Source organism: Schistocerca nitens, chromosome 6 (assembly GCF_023898315.1).
Source record: "Schistocerca nitens isolate TAMUIC-IGC-003100 chromosome 6, iqSchNite1.1, whole genome shotgun sequence".
NCBI lineage: Eukaryota > Metazoa > Arthropoda > Insecta > Orthoptera > Acrididae > Schistocerca > Schistocerca nitens.
This window is the reverse complement of record NC_064619.1, coordinates 619,008,129-619,016,258: the sequence shown is the minus strand read 5'-3', so window position 1 is coordinate 619,016,258 and position 8,130 is coordinate 619,008,129. Positions and strand designations below refer to the sequence as shown.

Genomic DNA, 8,130 nt, shown 5'->3' with positions numbered 1-8,130 from the left:
CTCAGACACTGCTCTGATTTTTAAACGGCGATCTTGTCGAACAAGTTTACCGATTTTTTCAATGTTTGCATCAGTTTTTGCTGACAATAGTCTGCCAGTGCGAGTGTCATCACTGGTGTCTTCGCGGCCATCTTTAAATCGTTTAAACCACTCAAACACTTGTGTTCGCGATAAACAATCATCGCCGTACACTTGTTGTAACATTACAAACGTTTCACTTGCAGATTTTCCTAGTTTGAAACAAAATTTGATGTTAACACGCTGTTCTTTCTGTACACTCAACATTTTCCGACGCACAGACAAAACGTCAACTACTTAAAACAGACGCCACGGGCAGACTGAGTGCAGGAGGCAGATGAAACTCGAGCAGTAGGCGGAGCGAGAGTCACGTGACAGGCCACGCGACTTTCAGCCTTATTGCATTCGTTTTATTGTTTCACCAGTACTAGTCCGGTTTTTTTCTAGCCACACCTCGTATGTCGGCGATTGCTGCGCAAACAAGTTCTCCACGTGCGCGTACACCACCATTACTCTACCACGCAAACATAGGGGTTACACTCGTCTGGTGTGAGACGTTCCCTGGGGGTCCACCGGGGGCTGAAGAGCACAGAAACCCTGAGTTCGGTGTGGAGTGGCGGAGGGGTGAAGTGGACTGCGGTAGTCGTCGTGGGGTTGTGGACCACTGCGGCTGCAGCAGGGACGGAGCCTCTCCGTCGTTTCTAGGTCCCCGGTTAACATACAATACAATACTATACAGTTAGATGAATTTCCAGTAGAAAATATTGTTTTGAGCTGTTCTTTCCCCTTGGTAAATGTAAATCCATATCGGCCTTTGTTCTATCATTACCTATAGAACTTTTAGTGGAACACTTAGCAATGTTATGCCCAATATGCACCAATGCACCACAGATTGGTCAGATATACTCACCTGATGCAGCATGGACGCCCAGTTTTTTAAATAGCTCTTTACAGTGAGCCACCAACTATAGCTCGTGCAGGAAATGGTGGCTGAAGCGCAGTGACCAGTTTTTGTCCTAAGCGCTGGGGGAGTTCATTCGTTTGTTCGGAAGAGAGGCCGATTAAGTGTTTTCCACCTTTTGGCCTGTCAGCGATGACAAAATCGAGGCGCGCACGCTCCAATTTTCCCAAACGATTAGCCAGAAACTATTCCGTAAAAAAGTTTCGTTCTAGCTTTATTTATATGTAAGCTTCATGATGATGTGTCCATCATTTCGTTAATGATCATAGCTAGTGTGATATTTACGTGAAAGTAAGACACTGCACTAAATTAGAAAAAGTATGCAATGAAAAATAAAGGTCGCTATGATTTTGCTTTTGGCGCATATTTCATAATATGTTGTTGCGTATGAAATTTAGTTAACATATTGAATTTTTCTTTAGACTTGCGTAGAGGTATTTATCTGTCGCCAATCTCGTGGAAATTGATCTGATGTATCACACCCATTTGCGATCGCGCTGCGGCAGCGATAAAGCCAGAACGAAATATCCAAAACATTCATCATATTTCATAAACTGTTTCAGATATCCAAATGAGATTTTGGCAAATAATAGCACGCTAAGAGGAGAGCATTTCTCCATTTCGTTATTATGCAAAATTTCATTATCTACCGTGTTATTCCAATAACTACAGACTTTCGGTGAAAGAATGTCATTTTTAAGGGCCATCGATAACTGGTGGATCGAGAAATGCTATGGTTTTTGGAACAATATATGTGAACACTTTACACGTTTTCTTGTACCGAGAATGTGCTTTTTCATAAGCTACTGACTTTACTTTTCATCAGTTAATAAACTTAATAAACCAATGTTTCAGAATTCTCTCGCAATTGTGTCTGCACAACATGTTAGTGGGGTGAAATAGTGAAAACCCCGTTTTGGCAAAATAAATAAATAAATAAAAGCCAATTTTGACTTGGCAACCAAAGAAATATGTAGGTTTTACTCAAAATTCACCACCGATGAGGCTTCTGTGAAAGTTACAAATGGTTAACAAGCCAGTCGAAAATAAATTGCTGCGTTTTTGGCGGAATTCTTTTTAGATACTAACCAAACCAGTGGTGACAATAGATCTTTTTGAATGGTCACAATGTAAGTGTGGGTGTGGAGGAGCCCCATTTAATATTTACAAAAAATGTCAGCATAGGCTTCATTTTAGAACGGCATTTCCCCTACAGCACTCCGACCGAACCCCCACCACTGCCGCTCTCGCCCCGCCTTCCCAGCTGACTGCGCATCTAGCAGTCACAGAATTTTGGGCGCACTTTACTACTTTTAGTTATTATTCTCACGGTGCTCTTCTGCAGTTTCAAATTGTGTCCATGTTTCATACCTTCGATTCCCAGAACAGAATACCATAGTTAAGAATTGAGTGTATGCAGGAATAGTATGTCACAACAACACAATTGCTGTTACAAAATGGTGATATAACTCCAAGTACATAACACACTGATGACACTGTTTTTCCCAGTACCTTGTGTGCTCATTCCACGTTAATTGAGAGTCAATATTCATCCCTAAAACCTTTGTGCTTGTTGCCGAGTTAATATCACCTACACGTAATGTGATACAGCTCTTTTCCTTCTTTATGCTGAAGTGCACGCTTTTGGTTTACTTTACACTCCACGTCCACAGTATGGCTGACTACCATGTAAGGCACCCGGGTTCATTTCCTAGCTAGGTTGGAGATTTTATCCACTCAGGGACTGAGTCTTGTCTTCTTTATTATTTAGCATATGATACATAACAATCACAATAACACATAAAATACAGTACCACAGACACATTAAAACACAATTTAGATCTTTCTATCTTAGGCATTGATCCAATCCACCACTTTGGAAGTAACCAGGTTCGAATCCACTAGTTTTCCAGGGAAGGCACAGAGGAGGCAGTCTACTGCTACATGCTTCATTGTTTGTGGAACGTCAGCACAGTCACAGCATGGGGTGTCCACCCTACCCCTTTTATGAAGAATCTGAAACGGTTAAGCCTGCTCAAAGTGTATCTTGGGAAGCTGAAACCACAGAGCCTTACTGTTGGATCTTCAACTTTCAAGATGCCCTGTGAAGTAGAAGATGGCTGTTCATTCCGCCAGCTGTCTTTGGGGTCGAACTGGTTACTTAACAATTTCATGGCCGTTTTAGATGCCGGTTTATGGGACTTCAACCTGGATGATTCTAGCTGTCTCACTGACAAGTTATTCAGTATCCTTGACCACAGATGACTAAGATCTTGTTGTCCTCTGATGTGAGGAGGTGGTATGTTACATAACACTGGCAGCCATTGAACTAGAGTAGCAAGTAATGTTCCAGATATTTATAACTATATATGACGGTAGTATCTGTTCCCGAAAGAACAGTTACCGTCGATGACCATGCAGCTTTGCTCGAAATGAAATGATAATTAAATAGACACCCCAGCTGCAAGCAGGCGTTGATACACTTCATTGGGGACATGTTGAAAATGTGTGCCCCGACCGGGACTCGAACCCGGGATCTCCTGCTTACATGGCAGACGCTCTGTCCATCTGAGCCACCGCGGGCACAGAGGATAGTGCGTCTGCAGGGACTTGCACGCTCCCCGTGAGATCCACATTCCCAACATGTCCACAACACTACATTCGTAGTGCGCCTAATAGATGTTTGCCCATCATACTCATTACTCGTGGCAGATTAATCTACCAAGTCCCGTACGAGTTCGGGCATAGCGTGTGCGTTCGCACAAGAAGGTCAAAGGCCGGGAACCCATATTTTTAACTATATATGACGGTAGTATCTGTTCCCGAAAGAACAGTTACCGTCGATGACCATGCAGCATAGTGTGACGAAGTTGAGTGTCCACAAGGTGAGTATGGCAGCTATTAAGCCATACTGCAGAGCAGTACTCTGTTGAGGAATAGACGAGCGCTAGAGCAGATGTACTCAATGTGTTGACGTCAGCTCCCCATGAGGTACCAGCTAGACGCTGAAGAAGGTTATTACGGCTCTTCAGTTTTGCAGCAGATTTACGTAATTGGGCTTTTGTTTGGGTCCTTCCCAAAGTCATACCCAGATATGTAGGCGTGCCATTGAACTGTAATGCTTCCCCTCTAAAATTAACTCTTGGTTGGTAATTTGAGAGCCTATTGTCCAGGTAAAAAGTAGATACCTCACTTTTGTGAGGGTTCGGTTTAAAACGCCATTTCTTGAAGTATTCATCCTGGAGTACAAGGTCTTGGTGGAGGACGCTCTCTGCTTCTGCAAAATTAGTGCATTGAACAGTGAGGTTGATATCATCTGCATATATGAATTTGCAGGAGAGTGTGTTAGGTAGATCATGAGTGTATAAATTGAAAAGTGCTGGAGGGAGGACGGAATCTTGTGGTAGACCATTACTGAATTTGCAGAATCGGCTTCTGCTGTTTTCTGAGTAAACTTGGATTAGTCTGTTACTTAGCATATTTTCGATTAAAGTTGATATCTTCACACAGTGGACACCCTTAATCAGTTTTAATAAAAGACCTTCCTTCCAAGTGGTGTCCAAAGCTGCTGTGAGATCAAGGAAGACAGAGACACTCTTCAACTTCTTCTCAGAACCAGCTTCCACAAAAGTGGTCAGTGAAAGGACTTGATCACAGCACTCACGACTGGGGCGGAATCCCACTTGTCCAACTGGAATTAACTCTTCGATTGCTGGTGCTATTCTATTCACTATCAGCCTTTCCAAAAGCTTATACGTGACAGAAAGCAAGGCTATTGGTCGATAATTTTGAGGTAAGTTTGGATCTTTTCCTGGCTTCAAGATAGCAATGAAGGTTGCGGGTAACTTCCGTGATTTGTTGTGTCACCACCGATGTGCAAGTCACCAATGTGGCATCAAATAAAACGACTTGCACTAGGCAGCCAAACAACGCCATATGACATCTCTCGGCCAGAAATGCCATACGATCATTTCATTTCATGCTCAGTTTCAAATTGTTATATGTTACCCAACCATAAACATCATTGAGGATTTCATTTTCTTTCTGTAATACGAGCTCTGGTGGTTTATCGGTGCCTATGATGTTGCTGTTATCAATGAAGAGAACTTTTTATCCATGTCTTATATTATCTAGGAAGTCATTGACAGACTGTATATTGAGAGCAGAACTGGACCTAATACATTACCCTGAGGGACACCTATGCTTATGTGTTTCTTGTCTGACAGTTGTTTTACAAAAAACTTATCAGTAGATGTTGGACTATATCTTTTCCAGGAAAGACTCAAACCACTTGTACACTATTCCTCTTATACCTAGCGCTTGTAGCTACATTAGCAGTCTTTTATGGTCAACGTATCAAAAGCCTTGGACAAGTCTCAGAATATGCTTGAAACACAGTTGTACTTGCCAAGAGCTTCAAGTACCACTTTTGAGGACTCAACAACGGCCAGTATTGCACATCTCCCACTTTGGAAGCAAGCAGGTTGTATCTATTCATGTAACTCATTGTCTATCCTTGAAAACAGGTTCAGATATTTTTAAGAAATAAGAGAGTAGTGAAACAGGCCTGTAGTTTTCAGTACTTTCTGCACTACTTTTCTTTAGTATGGATACAACATGAACTTGCTTTAGGAACTCTGGAAAAATACTTGGAACTGAAGGACTCAATTACTATGTTTGTTAATGGGGCTTGTATGCTATTATGCACCCTTTCAGAACAGAGACTGGAACCTCACCTAAATTTGCAGGCTTATTATTTTCTAATTTCTGTTTTATTTTCCTGACTTCAAGTTCTGTTGAGGGGACACATCATCATTGTGCTTGCTGTATAGATCACTGTAGGTGCTACGTGCATTTGAGGAAGATTCTGCTGCAATTTCTCTGCAATATGAGAGAAATAGTCATTAAAAAGCTGCCATTTCCTGAGGGTTCTCTAGTATCCTACCCCTATCTTTGATCTGTGTGTTATTAAACTTGTGATGGTCATTTCCAATTTCTTGTCTTTATGACATCTCACATCACTTCGCTTTTATTTTCTGCCTTAAATATTATTTTGTTGCAAGCAGTAGCCTCCTGTATATTTTTTATACCTGTGGTGGTAATCTAGGAATTATGGATAAGTGCAGTGCTTTTTATAAAGAACTGAGAAATTTAAGTGTCTGTGAGGATCTTCTAATACTGGCAGTTATCCATTTATTTTCCATAGCAGCTACTGTAGAAGTGGCTACTTTTGTAAATACCCACTCAAAAATTAATTTTAACAATGTGCAGAATCTAGAGAGCATCTACATTGTTCTCCATATATGCTTCATCCCAGGTTTGATTTACCAGTGTCCTATAAAAAAGTGTGTATCTTACTTTCTGAGAAGATCTTCTTGTAGATCTGCAGTTTTGTGGGCTTCACTTTATATATTGACAGTAATGATCAGAAAGGCCAAGATATCTTATAGATGCTTTACAATTTTCCCCGTCACCATCTGTAAGTACATTGTCTATGACTGTTGCTGAAATTTTTGATATCCTAATAGCAATGTTTACCATTCGTGCAGTGCTAAGAGTGCTCAAACTGTTTAGGAAATAATTACTAATTTCACCTTCAACGCCTGTGTTAAAATTAATGTCTCCACATATCATTATGTTGATTTTGGGAGCTGTGACTCTCTTCAGGACTTTGGTTAATTTGTTAAAGAAACCATCCACATTACCACTAGGTGAGGAATATGCAGACAGAATAATTAACTTCTTATAGGTATCTTGTTAGTTCAAACAATTCAGAATGTTTATCCACACTGTTATTAGATCATCACTAGTTTTACAACATGTTCCACTTCTGATATAAAGATATAACACCCTTCCCTTTACTGCTCAACTAGCACATTCAAATGAGGTAAACTATATACTGCAATTCATTATCTCTACACCAGTGCTCTATAAAGCATACCAATACATTGTTCGAACAGTGTAATTTTACCTTGAAGATGGTATACTTTATTTTTAATGGACTACACACTTTGATGAATAATTGATAATTCCAAGCCAATTTCCATGGTGTTTGTGTACTCTAATGTGGAACACTCTATCTTCTGGGAACAAAATGAGGAAATCTCTAAACTGTTCGAGTTACATACAAGGGAGGAGAGCCTGTTGTCATGATTCATTCTAAAAAGGGCCTAGTCCTCCTATGCATGGCAACAGGTATTTGAACATGCATGGCACCACACTCACTGACCTGCTATACTCTAACTCCACCAACCTCCATTTCCCAAGCCTGTTCAGGTGCAGACCATATCTAGCTTGGCTCCCCGTACCGACAGTCCCCCCCCCCCTCCCCTTCTAATGTCATTTCAGTGTGTGCCTGGTTGGCAGTCGTCAGCACCATCTCCATCTCTGCAACAATTAATCAGACAGCACTGCTCAGAGGAGGCCAATCGTGCCTGTGGAACAGCCCGGCTGTGCTCGTCTTGGTGCCACAGTTAGGTAACTTACGAGGGCAGTTCAATAAGTAATGCAACACATTTTTTTTCTCGGCCAATTTTGGTTGAAAAAACCGGAAATTTCTTGTGGAATATTTTCAAACATTCCCGCTTCGTCTCGTATAGTTTCATTGACTTCCGACAGGTGGCAGCGCTGTACGGAGCTGTTAAAATGGCGTCTGTAATGGATGTGCGTTGCAAACAATGGGCAGTGATCGAGTTTCTTTTGGCGGAAAACCAGGGCATCTCAGATATTCATAGGCGCTTGCAGAATGTCTACGGTGATCTGGCAGTGGACAAAAGCACGGTGAGTCGTTGGGTAAAGCGTGTGTCATCATCGCTGCAAGGTCAAGCAAGACTGTCTGATCTCCCGCGTGCGGGCCGGCCATGCACAGCTGTGACTCCTGCAATGGCGGAGCGTGCGAACACACTCATTCGAGATGATCGACGGATCACCATCAAACAACTCAGTGCTCAACTTGACATCTCTGTTGGTAGTGCTGTCACAATTGTTCACCAGTTGGGATATTCAAAGGTTTGTTCCCGCTGGGTCCCTCGTTGTCTAACCGAACACCATAAAGAGCAAAGGAGAACCATCTGTGCGGAATTGCTTGTGCTTGCTCGTCATGTGGCTGAGGGTGACAATTTCTTGTCAAAGATTGTTACAGGCGATGAAAC

The 8,130-nt window shown here is 41.8% G+C and overlaps 1 non-coding gene across 1 annotated transcript; it reads right to left on the bottom strand.

The window, feature by feature from the left end:
* Positions 1-3,488: 3,488 nt before the first annotated feature.
* Trnat-ugu (transfer RNA threonine (anticodon UGU)) lies at positions 3,489-3,563 on the bottom strand. The gene has a single exon. It is a non-coding gene; the product is annotated as a tRNA-Thr (tRNA).
* Between the last annotated feature and the right edge of the window lie 4,567 nt (positions 3,564-8,130).